The 19521-nt window shown below is 42.7% G+C and overlaps 1 long non-coding RNA gene across 1 annotated transcript in view; it reads left to right on the top strand.

Annotated features, from left to right (window-relative positions):
- The window catches only part of LOC117043321, a 73859-nt gene extending 65836 nt beyond the window's left edge, over nucleotides 1–8023 (top strand). Inside the window, exon 2 of the long non-coding RNA XR_004426174.1 lies at nucleotides 7111–8023. This is a non-coding gene — a long non-coding RNA (uncharacterized LOC117043321). The remainder of the gene's footprint in view (nucleotides 1–7110) is intronic.
- The last annotated feature ends 11498 nt before the right edge of the window (nucleotides 8024–19521 follow it).

The following is a 19521-nucleotide window of genomic DNA, read 5'->3' on the forward strand; positions in this document are numbered from 1 at the left end:
ACGACCTAATCAAGTGATCTGTCAGTTAAAGGCAGCACAGTTGATCAGCTGGAAATTTTAATCAGTTGGCATTCCCCAGGTTTCATATGTCAACAAGAACATTATTAATTTCCCATTTCTTCTCCCTCAGACTTGTAAAAGGAACCACCCACAGCTTGAAAACAATGTGTCCAGTGGCTCTCTTCATTACAGTCTTGAAAAAATAGATCAGGAGAGCAGGGGAGCAGAGTGTCTCAAAAAAGAAATGCATATGGTTTATAATGTCTTTGATAAACAGCATTTTGTGAAGAATAAAGAGGAAATAAATAGATTGGCTTCCCCCCCTCCATAGTGCCACAATTATTATTATTATTACAATTATTCATTGAATTTATATACCACCCTATACCCGGAGGTTAAATATATTGCAAAGGAAGTAAGGCGATGTAGAGACACACATGCCCAATGTTGAAGAAAACTCGGCCTATGCTTAACACACTAGGCTAATTGTTCGAGAACAGCTTATCCGTTTGGAAATGTGACCCCATCAATATTGTCAAGGTCATTGGAACTGGTGTCGATTTGCTAAACAGAGGATTGGCTGCTAAAATGAAACATGTTTTGCAAGAAGCTCTGTTCCCATCCCTTTAAGAACTGAAGCTAAAAATTGAGTATGTTGGAATAGAGAATGATAACAATACTACAGTATGTACCTATGTTGTACCTTGGAGAGGACATGTAAGTGTAATCTACTTTGGGATCCAATGCTGACTGGAAAAAGGTTGTAATCAAAATAAATAAATAAATAAATAAATAAATAAATAAATAAATAAATAAAATAACCCAAAGATGAAACAAACACAAAAATGTATTTGTTAATGTAACAGAAATGTAAATGAGATATAGCATGGCCTCGAATTATTGAAATGAAGGTTGTGCACCAGCCACAAGATTTGCTTCAGACTCCAATTTGGCACTCTGGAAAAGAGCATGATTAGGTGAGAAACACTTTGGAAATAGTTGAGTTTGCCTGAGCATCCAAATCCTGATTCAGAAAAAAACTTAACCACACCACCTCTCTCCCCCACAACCTGCTCACTGTTGTGGGCAAAAAAACGGCTATAGTTGCTACTACTACTACAACAACACAACATTGGATTTCCATATTCTTACTCCTACTTATTACAATTTTAATTTATTACCTGCCCTTCATCCTAAGGAGACATATAATCCTATCAGTTATAGGCCTCTCTCTGCACCCTGGCATTTTAGTTTCTGCTTTGTTCACACATTTCTTTTTTAATATCTGAATTTCCAAAACACCTCAAGGTGCTTTAAAAGCCTTTTCTTCAGTTTGGGACACTTCCATTTACGTCAAGCCCCAAATCTGCCTGGAGCAGCAGACTTTGGTGTGGGATTTGCCCTAATTTACTCACATCCTTAATTGACATGATTTAGTGCAGGGATGGGGAACCAGTTTTCCTCCAAGTGAGGTTACAGGGAACCAGGCAGAGGGCCTTCTCAGTAGTGGCGCCCGCCCTGTGGAACGCCCTCCCATCAGATGTCAAGGAATTAAACAACAATCTGACTTTTAGAAGACATCTGAAGGCAGCCCTGTTTAGAGAGGTTTTTAATGTTTGATGTTTTATCGTGTTTTTAATATTCTGTTGCATGTCAATGGCCCCGAGCCCTCCCCCATTTGTTGAATAATAACACATGGACACAGTATTTTAGGTTAATGGGCAAATTTAGGCCACAACTTTATTGGTTACAGAATGTGAGTGGTATTGGCTTAGGCAATGGAATTGAACTGACTATAACTGAGTCCTGCCCGCCATGCAGGTAGTCCCATAAGGGTCAACCACCAGTAGAGGGAGCCCTGTTGATGTACATCAATTAAGAGTTCCTCTGGGGACCCCACTGGGGTTGTGGCATGGCCCTAGCACCTACCCGGTCTTCGGACAAGATCCACACCTCCAGATCCCTTTAACGGAATACCCTTAAAGAGGAGGGGCAGGTGATAGCCACAACCTCCCCTCCCAAGAACCCGGCCATGCAGTTCCTTAAATGCGCTAAGCCATGCCCCCCCCCCCCGACCAGTGATGCGGCCAGGACTCCCTAATGGCCACAAGAAGCACTTTCAGGGACAAAAGATATATATGCGGTAGATCTAGATTGTAAATGAAGTATGAAGAAAAAGAAGTACTCGGCTCCACTGATTCTAGAACAAAGTGTCATGTGTGTGCAGCCCGAATTTATCTTTCTCCTTCTCTTTATTTTATGGAGGACAAACTGCTTTAGTTCTGCTTTGGCTTCTTTGAAATCAATGTCACCAGGTCTGTCTGTCTATCTATCTATCTATCTATCTATCTATCTATCTATCTATCCATCTATCTAAAATCCTGACCCAGTGATAATAATTAATAAAATACTTGATTGATTTCATATTTGTTCGCAATCTCATTTATAGTTTAGAAGCCCCAAAATACTGTCTATGGTTTAAGGCAGGATTCAGGACTGGGTTGCATTCATTCATAGAATGTTTAGGAAATGTGAGGGTTGAATTAAGTAGACAGAGATGGATGGATGGATGGTTGGATGGATGGACGGATGGAAGGACGGACAGACAGACAGATAGGCAATGAATCCAGTTGGTGATCTTGAACACAGGAAAGAGCTTTTGAACCAATGGACTATTCCACTAATAGAAAAAGAGGGAATGCAATTCACTCTCACCCCTGCAGTTCTTCACATCCGTTTTGGAGTTTCCTCCAGTTTTCTAAGGCTGATAGGTGGTGATTGGAGGCTGTGTGAGAAAATGATAATCAGAAATGCCCTATCCTCTTTTTTTTCTATCTGCAGAGGCATCTGCAGGATCAAAAGCCCTTCTGTAGGCACAAGGACACCTATCAGATCTCGATCTGTATATGTATGTGTATATGCATATTTTCTTTCTCATAGGCTAGTTTTGCAGATTCCAGACCTTAATAGGTCTCTTGACTGCACATCAAAACTCCATTATCACAAAGAACTGTTGCTAAATTCCTTTAAGACACTTACACTCATAGAGAAGTTTCACCAGCCTTCCTTATCGGAAAAGAGTCTTGGCTTGAAATCAAGCAGGCCTTTGGGGTTTAAAATCTGACAGGTTTCAAAGTCTCCGTTACGAGCACAAAAACTCCACCAATCCCATAGTGCAGTACTGTAGTGATTTTCCTGCCGCCCAGACTAGAGAGGCACTACGAGTATATCATGCTGTATGGATTAAGCAGCTTAGAGACTGGCAGCCATAAAGCATTCTCTGCAGGCTCTGATGTGGCTTTGGGGGGGGGGAGTTTGGCAGGCACTTATGCCACATTTGCCTAACAACTAAAGCAAATTACTGGTAACATGAGAAACTTGCAAAGATCTCGCTGCCATTAAGAAGTTGCTTTTGAGACAACGGTATCAGCCCACCGATAAGGTATAATAAAAAAAAACTACCATCTCCACCCTTTACCATCAGCAGCTGCAGCTTAGTCAGACGCAGGGGAATGCCAGAAGGTAAAAAATCATAAAAGGGAAAGGTGGATTGCAAAGAGGACTGGGCCATTTCAATTTGGAGCTGGGAAGAAAGGCAAGCGGAAGAGAAATCATGCAGAAAGGTCACTTGGCCTTGAGACGGTAAGGGTCACCCAGCACAACAGCACAGAAAGACCAGAGGTGGGAAATGAAAACGACTGGCTCTCTCATGATACAAAGGAAGGACTTTAACAGGGTGGCATCTTTTGATGTAAAGAATATTTTAAAGAAGAGCCTGCTTTTATTTAAAACATGCACACACACTTCATTTTGGACCCCCCAAGGCGGTTTGTTTGTTTGTTTATATTGCAGGAGATTTAACTGAGTCCCTGTGCAAGGACTTCTGCTTGTGCAATGGGGCTTTCCTACCTCTCCTGCCGCTGTGTGCCCTCCAAAGTTGGCTCAGGATGTGTATGTGTGTCTGGAGACCCCTCAAAACATTGTATTGGGGAGGAGAAGGGGGAATCGTTCCATCTGGCAAGCTGAAATGCTTCTGCTGACAGTCAGCAGCGCACAATATTGGATTCCTCCCATAGGGTGGCATCCAATTAAAAACTTCTGTTTTCACAAGGATTTCCATTTGCGCGACAGAAATTCCCCTCCCTCTCCTTTCCCTGTGCCATGTCCAAATCTGCTCCGGAGAGCTGGAAGGACTCCCAGAACAGATTTTTTTTTGGGGGGGTGGCACACGGGGAGAGGAGAAAGTTGCATTGCGCAGTCAGAAGTTCTTGCACTAAAGGAGCTACTTCATTTGATGCTTTATTAATTAAGTTATTTTATAGCAACATTTGTAACCTGCCAACTCATATGGAGGGGGACACATGACGGTGTACAATAAAGTCATTTAAACATCATGAAATGTCATAAGGTGTTTGTCCATTAATTCAACACGGCATTCTCTGACAATTGTAGGGATGATTGGGTAAACACAGGGGAAGGTGGTCCCCCAAGTATCCTGGCCCCAGGTTGTTTAGGGCTTTCTATGTCACCAGCAAGACCTTGACCATAGTCCGGTTACGTAGAAGGTAAATGCTTACTGCCCTTCACTTTGTCAATGCATCCTCCCCATTCCCAGACAAATCAGTTGCTATTTTCCCTTTACTTTCTAATTTTTCAGGACATGGATACTTTATACCTAAAGCATTAACCTTAGTACTTTCCATTAGTGGACAGCAGTGTGGGGCTGTGTCTTTCACTTGACCTCCTGGCAAGGGAGTCACTGCTGTTTATCGGGAGGAAGATGGGAAGAGCAATGCAGCAGGGAGGTTGGTGCGGTGCCAACACACTGGTGGAGCCAATATGGCAGTGTTTGCACTGCACTGACCTTGCTGGTGCCTTGCCCATCATGCAGCAGCGACTCTGCCACCAGGAGATCAGGCAAGTGCTTCCAATCCACCCTGCTGTCCACTGCTGGTACTGTCTACCCCAACCATCTCTCCCATGGCTCACGCATAGATAATACTCAGTCCTGCTAATTAAGATCCTTTAACAGGGACCTTCTGCATGCAAAGCCTGAAGCTACGGCCCCTGTAATTGCACCCCGTTGCATTTCTTATTCTTGTCTTTTATTCTAATTTTAAAGTCTTGCTATGTTTTGTAAGATGCCCCCACCCCAAATTTTGTGTTTTGATAATAAGTGGGTGTTTGTGGTAAGCCACTTTGGACACAAAGCCCACTGTGGGAAAGTGGCATATAAATTGATTAAGCTAATCATGGACATTAACTGCCTCCACACTAATAATGTGTCCCTTTGCCCCTGATAACGCTCTTCAAATGGAAGTGATTTCCTGTGGAGAAGAAATACAGCCGTGTGTGTATGTTTGCCCTCACTCTCCCCCCTCATATTTATGTTATTTATGTTTTCATTAAAAAAAAAATTACTTTGTGGTTTTCTTTCGACATTTCCCAATTAAGTTGCCCAAGGTAGGGAGAGAATGGCAAGATCCTCTCAATATATTTTTTCTATAATTCTTTACGAGGTCCTCTGTGACTTTGGTTAATTGTCACATTGCTTAGCCTTTTTATTTTTGTTCTTTAAAAAAAGGAAGGAGAGCCTCATTTACCTTAGGTATAGGAATTTTAATGTAGGAAGCAAGATGGTTTATTCATTCAAAAAATATTTTATGGGAACTTGTTCCAAGCTGACGGAACTCATGTAAAAACTCATTCCCTGGGGAACCACTTTCTTGCAGTCTCACATCTGAAACAAAGGAGGAATTTTCTTTGGGTAAACTCAAAGCAGAAACCTCAGGGTCACAAACTAGGATTTCCCTCGCCTGCAGGACAGCTTGTATACCTAAAGGCCCTCCATTTCCAGCAGATGTACAGAGACTCTGTTATATAACCCACACATTTGTTGTCCTGTCAGGCCAGGATGTGGAGTCAACCTCAGTGAAATTAAGGACAGCGAAAGGTCCTCCTCAGATCACAAGACTTTAATGAATTCAGAATGGATATTAAAGACAGCTCTGGAAGGTGGTCTAGTCACTCATTATTCTCCTGTGGGAAGGCTTTAGCGGTTAAACCAGATTAGCTAAATGCTGTCATTTCATAAGTCACTTGTGATTAAGAGCAACCAGTCTGGTTTTGTGCTCCCCTTCTTCAAAGAGAAGCACATGAAGCAGGAATGAAGGGGTGGGCGAGTATTTATTTACTAGATTTACACTCCTCTGCCAATGTGCTCAAATCAAGTTTACAAAAATAATGCCTTACAACAACACGGCTGATGTTAAAGTAAAAAAAGAAAAAGGAATAATGAGGGAAGGGGGAAAATTGATGCAGGGTTACATGGAGCAAATCCCAAATCGTTGGGTCTGACCCCCGGCTCCTATTCTCTCCCCAAAGTATTTTCCCTTTACTGACGGTCGTCAGTTCTGTCCCCAGTGGGACAGATAGTCTAAACCAATGCCTATGCAACCACTCACATATTATATATTTTAATAAAGTTGTGGCCAAAAATTATGCCAAAAACCAAACCAAAATTAATGTCTGCGGTGTGAGTCATTTTCTGAGGGTGGTTGGGGACCTCAACACGCAACTGGAGTGTATCAGGTTCCCCACCCCTGGAGTTGAAAATGTGGACCAATGGTCTGACTCATGTTTATATGTTGTTGTTTTACACGTTCTCTTAACGCCTTGTGTTTGATGGCCAGTTAAGTAGGAAATGTACTGCTAAATTAAGATTTGAACAAAGTCTGTGTCCAATCCACTTACCAGTTTTTAGCTTCTCTACCTTTATCATTTCAACCCTGAGGCTCTTGGTCTGCTGGCTGGCATCGCCAACTGCTTTTGTTCTTTCCATTTCAATAACACTTCTAACCCCAAAATATGTGGAGGAGTAGAAAAATGTCCCTGCGGATTTCCTATGGCTGTCACCCCTCTTCATCAGACAAATGGAAAGATGTTTCAGCTTTTATTGACGTCTGCAATTGAAAAATTATTGAGACAGGGCACAGATGTTCAGAAGGTTGGCATTTTATTCACATGAGTGTTAGAGTGGCACAGTCTGACTCACACATCTAAGACGCTACCTCACTGGGATCCTGATCCTGATCTCATTGTATTCGGCAGGCCAAGAATTGATGAGTCAGAAATAAGGAACAAAGAACCTTTGAAGAAACATGGTTCCAAGAATTCCTGGCAGTCTCAACCCTAGTTGTAAAGATTACAGAGAAGACCATCTAGAAAAAGTTACAATGATATTTGTGTGTGGGAAAAGACTGGAGATCAAGCTAAGAATGAAAAATCTAGCATGTAGGGAGGAGGGCAGAAAACCCTCTGAAGTAGATATTGGAAAATGTGGAAAATACAGCTGCTGATGCACAAATTCATATGGATCTGGAAAAAAATAAACTGACTTTTCAACCAAAATCCAGTCTGCCCCAACCTCACCTTTTCTTTAAACTGCAGTTGCTGATAGACCAGTCTTAGGGTAAGGCTGAGTTCACGTAATCAGTTCTAATGACAGCAAGCACTTGATGGGCTTCTCCTAGTTTGCCTGCCACTGTGAGGTTATTGTCACAACTGATAGGAGAGGTGATCCTTGACAGCTAATCTGTACTTGCTTAAGCGATTCTTAAGCGAATCTTATAGCGATTCTTCTGCTTTACCTCCACTTCTCTTGCAAGGGTGTGAACCGATATGGGTTGATATTTGGATGCTAAGGGGCCTTACTATGCATCGACCTGGTATTGCACCACCTCTAGGAATGGTGGGGAAAGGAAGAAGTACAGCTTAGGGCCTCTGCCCAACTGGAATCTTTCAACATGGTCACCCAGTGAGACCCTGGATAGTTGGCCTGCACCATGCCAGGGCTCAACTCTGGGGGATTCCCATGGAAGGGGTTTGGGCACATCTCAATCATGACAGAGTGTCATTCCAACAGCAAGGGCTGAGTGGAATGAGGAACTGGATCCTTGCCCTACTGCCATGGTAACCCAAATTTCTGCTGTAGTTAATAAAGTTTTGGCTTGGTTTTACCCAACACCTGTGTCCTATCTCAGTTATTTCACCTCTCTTGCAGGGCCTCAGATTTTGCCTGCCTGGGAAACCTGGCTACCCCTCTGGAAATTGTAATATTTACCGTAGTTTATTTACAAATACACAGGTTGAACATAGCTGGAGATGCAGACAAACAATCCAATGCATTGCTTCTGAATCAATTTTCCAGGGAGGCAGCCAGCATCCTGAGGTACCAAACTCTTTATATGCTGTGCGAAGAAGATCAGATCAGAAGAGTCTAAATTTGCATCAGTCACTAGCCATAGCAATAAAATAAAATAAAATAAAATATACTGATGATAGAGGCAAAAACTTAACTATACAAAATACATTTGGGAGTTTACATCAATAATCAAATAATAGATCTTATTCTAATTGCCCCTGTCAAAAACCTTGAGATTTTGGCTATCACCTGGTCATCTTGATCTGCTAGAAGAAAGGTCACTGTAGCAATGGCTCAGTGACCCAGCATGGACAATAGTAGAGGGGTAATAACCTCACTCCTCAAATCTTTACAAAGAGTGCAAGCCAGAAGCACATGAGCCACTGATACAATACCACCATTTCCACATGGACCTAACATTTTTCCCAGCAGAATTTTTTGAAATCGACCCTCAAGTACAGCCGAAGGCAGTATATTCAATCCTGCAAGAGTGAAAGTGCGTCTGTATTTTGGAATTGTTAAATTTTGCAAATAGGATGCCAAAGTGTCAAAATGACTAGGTGGGAAATAATCATACCATGGACAAAATTTCCTTATTCTGGCCAAATTATTCTGTCGCTGAGCGAAGAAGTATTTCTTTTTGTCTAGACTAAATTTTCTGCCATTCAACTTTATTGGATGACCGCAGTCTCCTATTAAAAAAAAAACCAACAACTTTGTTTATCAGTGTTTGAAAATAATCTCCAAACAAGATGGCAAAGCCAGTCCCATGCTCCTGCTGATGCATTTGCACTGCACTGACATCCCTGGTGCCTTACCCCCTACCTCTCTTCATCTTGGTATGCAGCAGTGACTCAACCAGAGAGAGGTCAGGTAAGCGACACAGCCTCTCCGCACCATCTGCTACTGGCAGCATCCCAGAATGACAGCTTGCTGAGTCTGGCACAGATGAGCACACTTTGAGCAGCAAACCGGCAGGCTACAGGTGAACAGAAGAACAGCAGGCAACGTTGGCATGGCATCTTAAATGCATGTGCCCCCTGCCAAGGGATGGATTAGGAAAGGGAGACCAGATGGCAAGAGGCAAGTGGCTGAAGCTACAGCAGTGTGCATGAGCCTGTAATGCAGCCTAGTTAGCCAGCCTGCAGTTGACTGCAAATTCTGGACCAGATAAGATAGGGTTACCATACTGTCAGGGAACTGCCCTCAGCCCCGGGGGGGGGGGGGAGAGGAAGGAGATGTACCAGGAGCTTCTTCTGAGTAGCGAAACCTCTTCCAGTGGGCAGAGCGGTGCCTCCTCCAGTGGGGAGGGGCAAGCTGGAGGCAGCCAGGCGAGGCAGGGGCTTGGAGATGCTGCTGAGAACCCCAACACGCCTCATGAGATTCGCTCTGAGGGGAGCACGCCACTTCCATCGCCCCAGTTGCACAGAGGGGTCAAAAGGAGGCGGGAGGCGGAGCTTTGGGGTGCCTAAATTCCTATGTTGGGGTCACAGCTGGAAACCGGCACTGCCGAATTCTGCTAGCGACTGATACAGTCATGTTTTTCAGCACTCTGCGCTGTAAATAGCTTTGGGCAATAAAACTGTTAAAAGACAGTTCGGACTCATGCCTGCTTACTCGTGAGAAACCCAACGCAGACCTGACACATACATCCAGATTTTCCCAGACATAACCAGCATTCAGCCCTCGCAAACAGCGTCACTGAAATGCCTGGGGAAATCCAGACGTATGGCAGCCCATGTCAGTAGTGTAGATTTTGACAAATTTCAAATTTCATGAAAGATAGCTCAAAAACTCAAAAGCTTAACAACTTTGCCAAAGAAAGAAAGAAAGAAAGAAAGAAAGAAAGAAAGAAAGAACGAACCTCAACAACTTTTGTTTCTGGATTTTCACTTTTTGAAATATGGCAACTCTAAGATAAATTCTTCCAGGGGAAATAATATTCAATTCTCAATACATAAAATTCAAGAAGATTGTTCCAAATTCCTCTTGAAGAAAATGGGGGGGGGCAACCCTGTAGCATGTGGCTGGCCAGTTTTGTTTTGTTTTTCTTTTCGCTGACACCAGAAAAGGGAGTTCCACTTTCCTGAGAAAGGAAGGTGGAATGACTCATATGGCATTGAGGAAATCAAGACCCACACTGGATAAAAGACAAAGAAAATAATTCCTAGCATGAGCAACACTGGCTGTGCCAAAGGAAGGATTTAACAGAAATGGAAATCCCCTACCTGACGGTAAAAGGTAAAAGGACGAGTGCAGCAAGTTTGCTCCTTCCAGTGTTTTAAAAGACAAACCAGGTGCATTTGAATGTTTGACAACTGAGCTAATCCCATCATTTGTGCCAACCTTGGCATTTCTGATCCAGGAATCATTAATTATGTGGGTTAAACAGTAATATTTTTTTCACATATTGGACTTGGTAGGCTTAGAGAATTCGTACATGAGCTAAAGGTGTGATCAAGGCAGGCACCTGCATGATGCTTACTCCAGAGGAATCCCACTGAAAGGATTTCCCACATTATATCACTAAAGCAGGGGCTAAAATTTACAGGCAAATCCTCCTGAAGGATGAGATGAGAATAGGTTGGGACTTGTATTACCAGGCAGTCAGTTGAAGTTTGCTGAAGTTTGCTTGGTGCAATCTGCACAATGGAATGGAAGGAAAGATATCATAGCAAGAGCACCACGTGAACAGGACCTGAGCCTCTAAGATTTCTGACACGCAATTGCAGAATATCAGGCTTATGGGCAGAAGCTCTTTAGCATTAACCCCTCAATCTTGATGAAATCATGTGCCAAGGCCCTGGGCCCCACAGTTCACTTAGATAATAAACACACGGAGACGAATACGTAGGTTTGTGGGATAAACTAGGCCACAACTTTATTGGTTACTGATGTGTTTGGCTTAGGCATTGGGTGAAAACCAGGCCATATCCCAACTCCTGCCCATCTGCAGGGAGTCTAACTAAGGGTAAACCACCAATAGGGGGAGCCCTATGACATACGTCAAACCGGGGCACCCCGCAGGGTACCCGTTGAGGTGATGGCATGGCCCTAGCCCACATCCAGGCTTCAGACAGGATCCACACCCCCTGATCCCTTTAACAGGATACCCTTATTGAGTAGGGGCAGGCAGAGGCTACAACCTCTCCTCCCTTAAACAAAAGCTTACCCAATGCCTCATTGCCCTGGCCGTGCTGATTGGACAGCTGGGCACATGATGCGGCCGGGAGTAAGCGTGATGAGGGCAGCATCCCTCCTCCCCCAGCCGGATCACTGAGAGGTCCTGGATGCCCGGCTGCAACACCGCCCACCAGGGAAGGTGAGCGGACCTCTCATTGATTGCTGCGAAATTGTATGAATTTCATCAATGCAGTTTATAACATCCTGCTGCATGAACAAAGGGCATCACATCATCTTGCATTCCCCGTCACTTCAGCCGTGCTTGCGGAGCCAAAGCAAAATACTGTTCCCTGTCTGCAGCGCACAGAAACGCAAAACCGTCAGAATGCAGCCAGCGACGTTGACAAGCCAGGAATGAGAACTTCCAGGGAAAACATAGGCTTTCCCCCAAATGCTCTCCAAGAAAGCTTGCAAGAACAGAGCTGGTTTCAAGATGAGGGGAACTTTCCCACTCATTTCTGCCATGCAAAGCCAAACATGCAAAACTGGCCTGTTTTTATTTGCATTGAAAGTGACAGGGTAGGCTTGCACAGCACAAATGCCTTATACTTCTGAGTCAGGTTATTGATTGATTTAACCCATTATGGTGTGCTCTGCCCAGCTCTTTCCAGGATTTCAGGACCTTTTACTGGTTCCACCTACCCGAGTTCCTTTTAATTGGTGACGTCTAGAATTGGACACAGGGCCTTAAAAGCTACATTTAAAGGGGGCTGTGTGTGCATAAGGCTGCAGCTACATTGAATGCTGCCTTGCCCCTGAATACATATGCAAAAGGACAGGGCTGTACTTCATAAAGCAATGGACCTCTATCCATGAAATCACCTTTGAACACAAATATCAAATGAAAATCAGGGCAGTTGCGAGTCTAAGGCTGCAGATCCTAGGAATTCAATGGGCCTTACATCATAATCCTATGCAGGTTTACTCAAATGTTAAGGCTAAATGAGTTCAGCAAGAGTTACTCTAAAGTAAACATGTTGCAACCTCACTTCTCAGTTACAGGTAGGTAGCCGTGTTGGTCTGCCATAGTCAAAACAAAATGAAAAATAAAAAAAATTCCTTCCAGTAGCACCTTAGAGACCAACTAAGTTTGTTCTTGGTGTGAGCTTTTGTGTGCATGCACACTTCTTCAGATACCAAGGATCACTTCTCAGTAAACAAGGATAAGATTGTGCCACAGTCCTAAGCATAGCTGCTTAGAAATTCAAATTAAAATCTCCGTGATGTAACTCCAAATGAATACATTTCAGACAGGGAACACAAATGTATGTTTTTGGTTATACTGTATATACTGTTTGTTCCACTGTTTAACTCCATAAGTTGCAACTGAACATTTATGGCTATAACCGTGGAATTCTAAGCAATTCTACTCAAAAGTAAGGCCCATTGAGCAATAGAGCTTACTGTGGGATAAACAGAGGATTGCAGCGTAGATATTGTTTCTTCTCTGGAAGCTTCTCTGCAGCACTCATACAGCATTAAGACTGCAATCCTATACTTAACCTGGGATTATTTTTATGGTCCGAGATAAGGAGTAGTGCCTTTGATTTTATCAGACATATTTCCAGGATTTTAAAAAAATGATCTGGATCACTAGAGGTTCAAGAAACACTTCAGAGGTACCCCTTTCACTCAAACTGCCTCATACACATCTCATTGCAACTCTGACAAGCTCTACGTCCTCCCAAGGCAGCCCACTTTAGCTAAGAATTCATCCTCATCCAATGCGCACCCCTAGTTTTTAGATGGAATGGTCTTAATCCCCTGTTTCATCCATATCAGTTTACATAGTGTCTTTGTGCCTTTTAGTGGTTTGCTATTTTATTTGACGGCTTTGAGCTCTTGCGGTTTTATGAGTTTGTACTTTTTCCTTGTATTTTTATATGTTGTTCTGTTGTTCCCCGCCCTGGGAATTTAACATAATTTGGAAAGCAGGCTATAAATGCTCTAAATACATGAGTATTGGCCATGAGTGTAGTGACTGGTATTTCTCCACTACTTACATCTCTCACCTCTGAACAGGGAATTTGTGGGGTGGGGAGTGGACGGCTAATTGACAGCAGACACAAGTTTTCATCGTATCTGAATGGTGTCAGATGTGAACAGGATATGCAGAATGTTCAGGCCTGTCTCATGCATCTAATCAAAATGACAGACATGCCATTTACCTCTTCCATTTCTGTGTTTTTGAGATGCAAAGAAGGAAACAGAACTTCAGAACTAGCTCTGATAAAACCTTCCATCTATTCCTGCCATGAGCAATGACTTCATTGTGAGCTCTCTCTCTCCCTCTCCCTCTCTCTCTCTCTCTCTCTCTCTCTCTCTCTCTCTCTCTCTCTCTCTCCACAGCCTGATGCCCTCCAGATGTTGCCAGACTACTTCTCCCATCATCCTTGACTGTTGAACATGCTGGCTGGGGCTGATGGGAGTTGGAGTCTAACAACATCTGCAAGTCACTAGGCTGAGGAATGTTGCTCTATATATGATGTTAACTGCATCAAATAGCCCCTCTTGGTTACACCCCATTCCTCCAAAACATAGAGGTCAGATGGGAAACACCTTTTTAAAACTCTTATAGGCAGAGGTTCGCTAATAAAAGGATCTTAACATATCAGCAGTCTTCTTACTTTCCAGGCAGACGTACAGATAAATGATATTCCGCGTTTATTTGCTGCCATAATTCACATGGAACATCTACCGAATCAAAAGGTGATGTTAGGGTCCAAGCCCCTAGTCAATGTGAGTGTTGTGTGATTAAAAACTGCAGCTTTGGACCGCGGCCAAGTTTTTACAGGTCAGATAACATAGGGGAATATTTCAGTCTGCGCCACTTCCTGTACTCCCCATGAAGCATGTTGAGTCAAAATATAATGAATGCTGGTTACATTCCTCTCAAAACAATAGTCCCTATTTACCAAACAGAATTCAACATATAGATGCTAGATATATATTTTGTTCAGAGTAAGTTTCCTGACAGTTAATTCCATATCCCCTCTCCCTATATGCTCTACATCAGACACACAATATAGTGCATACATAGAAAGGGAATATTGTATGTAACGTTTGGAGAAGTCATGCCATATTTAAAATATATGCAGAGAACATGCTACTTATTATTGTTTTACTTAACTAATCCACAGATCAGATGGCCGGAGGGCACTGGAAAGGCATGGAAGTGCCTTACCTCTGGTACAGAAGAGCTGCTTCCATGAAGGGGCACATCTGCAACAGAAGACCCTGCTATACCCATGAGTATCTCCCCAGGCATAGAGCTACTTTTGCTAGTTCTTTGGAGGCAATAGTCACCATTAGGCCCCAAAATGAGGCATTATTATTATTATTATTATTATTATTATTATTATTATTATTATTAGAATTATGGTGCTGGAGGAGACTCTTGAGAGTCCCATGGACTGCAAGAAGACCAAACCTATCCATTCTTAAGGAAATCAGCCCTGAGTGCTCACTGGAAGGACTGATCCTGAAGCTGAGACTCCAATACTTTGGCCACCTCATGAGAAGAGAAGACTCCCTGGAAAAAGACCCTGATGCTGGGAAAGATTGAGGGCACAAGGAGAAGGGGATGACAGAAGACGAGATGGTTGGACGGTGTTCTCGAGGCTACCAACATGAGTCTGACCAAAGTGCGGGAGGCAGTGAAAGACACGTGTGTCTGGCGTGCTCTGGTCCATGGGGTCACGAAGAGTCGGACACGACTGAACAACTGAACAACAACAAATTGAATTTATATACCGCCCTACACCCGGAGGTCTCAGGGAGGTTCACAGAAAAGATCAACACACAAACCACAATATATATACTGTGGTACCTCTGGTTACATACTTAATTCATTCCAGAGGTCTGTTCTTAACCTGAAATCATTCTTAACCTGAAGCACCACTTTAGCTAATGGGGCCTCCCACTGCCGCTGTGCCGCCGCTGCCCAATTTCTGTTCTCATCCTGAAGCAAAGTTCTTAACCTGAGGTACTAAAAAGGAACGTTTTTACCTGGCACCTAAAAGTGTATAATGAAGGCGCCAGGCGAACTTCTCTGGGGAGAGCATTCCACAGATGGGGAGCCACTACAAAGAAGGCCCATTCTCGTGTTGCCACCCTCTAGACCTCTCAAAGAGGAGGCACACGAAGGAGGGCTTCAGAAGATGATCTCAGGAAAGAGGTGGTCCTTGAGGTATTGCAGTCTTGAGATGTCTAAGGCTTCATAGGTCAAAACCAGCACTTTGAATTGTGCCTGGAAACTAATTGGTAGCCAGTGCAGTCGCTCCGGTGAGCAACCTGGCCACTGAATTCTGCAGTAGCTGAAGTTTCTGAACCGTCTTCAGAGAACCATTGCAGAGGTTGTCCTGGGTCTACTGAATCCAAGGCCCATTCATTTTTAGAGGGACCTATCTACAGCCTGGAGATGGAATATAATATAGCTTCTCTCCCCATCCCACTATAAGCAATGAAGGGGTATTTTTAAAACTAAACATCCGTGCAGTAAAGAGAAAAGGAAAGTCTACACAAACGCAAGCCCCTACCCATCCCAGCCAGAACAGATACCCCACAGTTAGGACTGCACTCTTTACACTTCAGCCTTAATGCAGCAGCGGGTGTGTGGGCACACATTTAAACTTTAGTTAGTGTGGGGGGAAATATCTCTGCTAAGACCAACCAATTTTCAAAATGTGGTAGATAAGCTTTGGAGTTACGCAGAACTCTTCCTTAAAATGAAGTCCATTAAAAAAAGAAAAGAAGAAGAAGCATTGGTAGAGGCTGTGCCATTTTTGTAGAAAAAGAGGTGCCAGAACTCACCATGAACAGTTCCCCCGTTCTCTTAGAATGGCAATGGCACCCGCCTGAGAGGTGCCAGAACTGAGTTCCAGTGAGTTCTGGATGAATAAAAGCCCTGGGTAGAGGAAGTTTCTGCGTGAGGAGCCAGTGCTAAGGCCTTGTCTCTTTCTATGTTAGAATGTTCTGGAGTCAGCTGCTGCAGATTTAATTCTAGAACCATACATGCATTTCTGAAGAGAGCTCTTCTATGGCTTATCTCAGCGTGTCTCTGGCTAACCTCAAGTCTTAATTACTAAGGCTCATAAAAGTTGCATCACAATATCTATTCAGTCTGGAAGGGTTTCCTCTTTTATTATGTTGACCAAAATCAGCCATAGACATGAGGCAGACAGAGTGATCATCCAGATGACTTTATTTATTGAGCATTCATCCTCATTTGCTTGTGTAAAGATTCTATGGTTGCGCTATGCATTTGTTCTGATTTGTTTGTGGGGCAGCTATATGACAACAAACATTCATCATGATTTGCTTTTCGGGTGTTTTGACATCTTAATGTTAGTCATTTGTTCATGCCACACTTTTCAATGCTTTCATTTTCCTAACTGCAAGAAGTCTGCTTACTTTTTTAAAAGTGGAGTTGTTGCACCAGGACGACACAATTAATCTACTTTAATTGTGATATGCACTTGAATCCCTCTTGCAAAATACTATTATTCTGGAGGTGCCTGTAAGAGGTTTGGGATGGTGGATGTTGTTGTCTGAGCAGGCACTGAAAAGCCGTAAGGGATGGCTTGCTATACAATTCCCTGCTATACATGTGAACAATGTATAGGCACAGCCTGTAGATTTTAAAACTTGTTTTCATGATGATAAAAAGCTATTTGTTGTTGTTGTTCAGTTGTTCAGTCATGTCCGACTCTTCGTGACCCCATGGACCAATCTTTCACTGCCTCCCGCAGTTTGGCCAAACTCATGCTAGTCGCTTCGAGAACACTGTCCAACCATCTCATCCTCTGTCGTCCCCTTCTCCTTGTGCTAAAAAGGGACTCTAAATACTGGCTCTAATATCTAAACTTGCAGTGATACCATACACATGTAATAATATGAGATCGATAATCCTTAGGAAGAGGAGCCACACCAACTGGAAGATTTGTCAAAGGATGACAAAATGTGGACTTTCTCCTTGAAACCACAAAGGTGCCGTTCTTTTAGGTACTCAAACAAGGTCCCAATGAATTTAAAATTGCTGGAAATCTGAATGCAGGTTCTTCAGTGAAAGCAGATGAATGAAGAATGGGTAGAGCTATCATACAGACCCACACTGTTGAGAATTGTGTAGGCAGTTTGTATGGTGCCTGGGGAATATTAAGGGGGAGGAGCAATTAAGTAATTATCCTCATTCTGTCATTCCGTCTGTAAGCAGAAATACAAGAGGAATTTGGGTCCTGATTCAGCACTGAACCACAGTAGGTTTGTTCCCCTAGCTGCATGTAGACCCAGTGACTTAGTCAGATTATTCACCTGCTTGAAGGCTGTTGCAAGCTTCATCATGTTCCTAAAGCAAAACCACAGACATTCTTGCTTGGCTGCTAAAGTGGGTCTGTGGTTTTGACCTAAGTAGTAGTAGTACTTTCCATAGAGGGATCAAATGATGGCATCTCAGTGGGGACCAATTAATACCGCAAAATATTAGCTTTCCTTTCAGGACCACACGTAGGAGTAGAGTTTACATAGGTATCCCACATCTTAGATCACCATGTAGGGATCTGGAGTCTCTTTTAAAAAAAATGCAGGATATGCAAAGCTGTGCAATCGTATAAAATCTATACCCTTCATGATTTTCTTAGCAACACATTCATTTCAGGCAACAACGGCTAGCAAAAGCTAGCTCTTCAAGATTAATTTTCTTTGTTATAACCAGTCGGAACCAGTGTGGGGAATTTTATGACACTTCGTAGACAGTTGTGAGGGAACAGTTCTGAGGGAATGTAAATGTACAGACACTAATTTTGCCACCATAAACATAAATACACAATTCAAACACATATCATAAAAACAGAAGAAATGAATAGTTGATTGATGTAAAAGTGGAAAATATTGATTTGAATGGTTATAGTAAAATATGCAGGAAACTATGATATGTAATATGAACCATGGAAGCAGAAGAAGGGAAGTCATTGGGTTTGTAAAATGTTTAATTTGATAAGTAGAAAAATGAAAACTCAATAAAAATTATATATATTTTAAAAAACCAGGAGAAATAACCCACACAGCATAAGCTATGTCTATATATTAGCATACGCAAAATTTATGCAGATGCTCTCTTCTTTCGTGATGCGTAAGTGGCCACCCTGAGCCCTCACCCCCCACTCACTGATTGGGCACTGTTGGAAACAGTCCTAAAAGTCTCATCACAATTATCATTTTGTAAAATATAGGAGAAACAAGAGGATGGCTACTAATTGCTCTGAATTGCTCACCCCAATACCAAGAAAGCCTTGGAATTTCTGGGGAAACATCAAAATTCATTTCATATTTATTTGTTGCACTGTGATTGCCCATCTTCTCTTCTTCTTCTAGGACATAAAAATGGATTAGATGAAAGTTTTATGTGCTGGGTTGGTCAGGAAAATCTGCCTTTCTTGTGGGTCTCTATAATTAAAATGCTCCAGATATGTAGTCTGATGGAAAGTAGCAGAGATGGAAAGGGAGACTGTATCTGATGGGCATGTAAATATATTGTGCTTGTTTTATGACTTATTGTTCTTTTGGCACAACACAATCAGCCAATTACATATTAAAAATATGAGTCGTTGATTTGTTGCTTGCATGGATGCATTTATCTAGACAATTTTATGGGATAGGGAAGTCAGATAGGCCCCAGACCTCTTTACGGATAGCCTAGTCTGTTGTAAGCTCTTGCACAACATCATAAAACAGATGCATAATCAATGTCTGACTTGGACAGTTTTTATTTCAGTTTCTTCTTGAGAATGGGAATATCTGCAGAGATCTATCCCTTATTTTCCTAAACTGTGACAAACCCATAGCAGCTCAGACTCTCAGTTGGTTGACAGCTTATGCCCTCTACTACACACATTCAAGAAAGTTCTATCAAGCAAACAACTGACGGTGCAAGCCTATACATGTCTACTCAGAACTAAAAGCACAGCACTAAATAGGGCTTACTCCCGAGCAAGTTAGTATAGAATTGCAGCCTGAATCTCAATATTTGCTACATAATCTACTGGCTTTGATGCTGAATCACCACAAATAGATCTCAAACCATTCAGATGGTATTACAGTACCTTATTTTCCTGCTAGCAGCAGTTCCAGCCTTGCTG

The sequence above is a fragment of the Lacerta agilis genome, chromosome 3 (assembly GCF_009819535.1).
Source record: "Lacerta agilis isolate rLacAgi1 chromosome 3, rLacAgi1.pri, whole genome shotgun sequence".
Lineage (NCBI taxonomy): Eukaryota > Metazoa > Chordata > Lepidosauria > Squamata > Lacertidae > Lacerta > Lacerta agilis.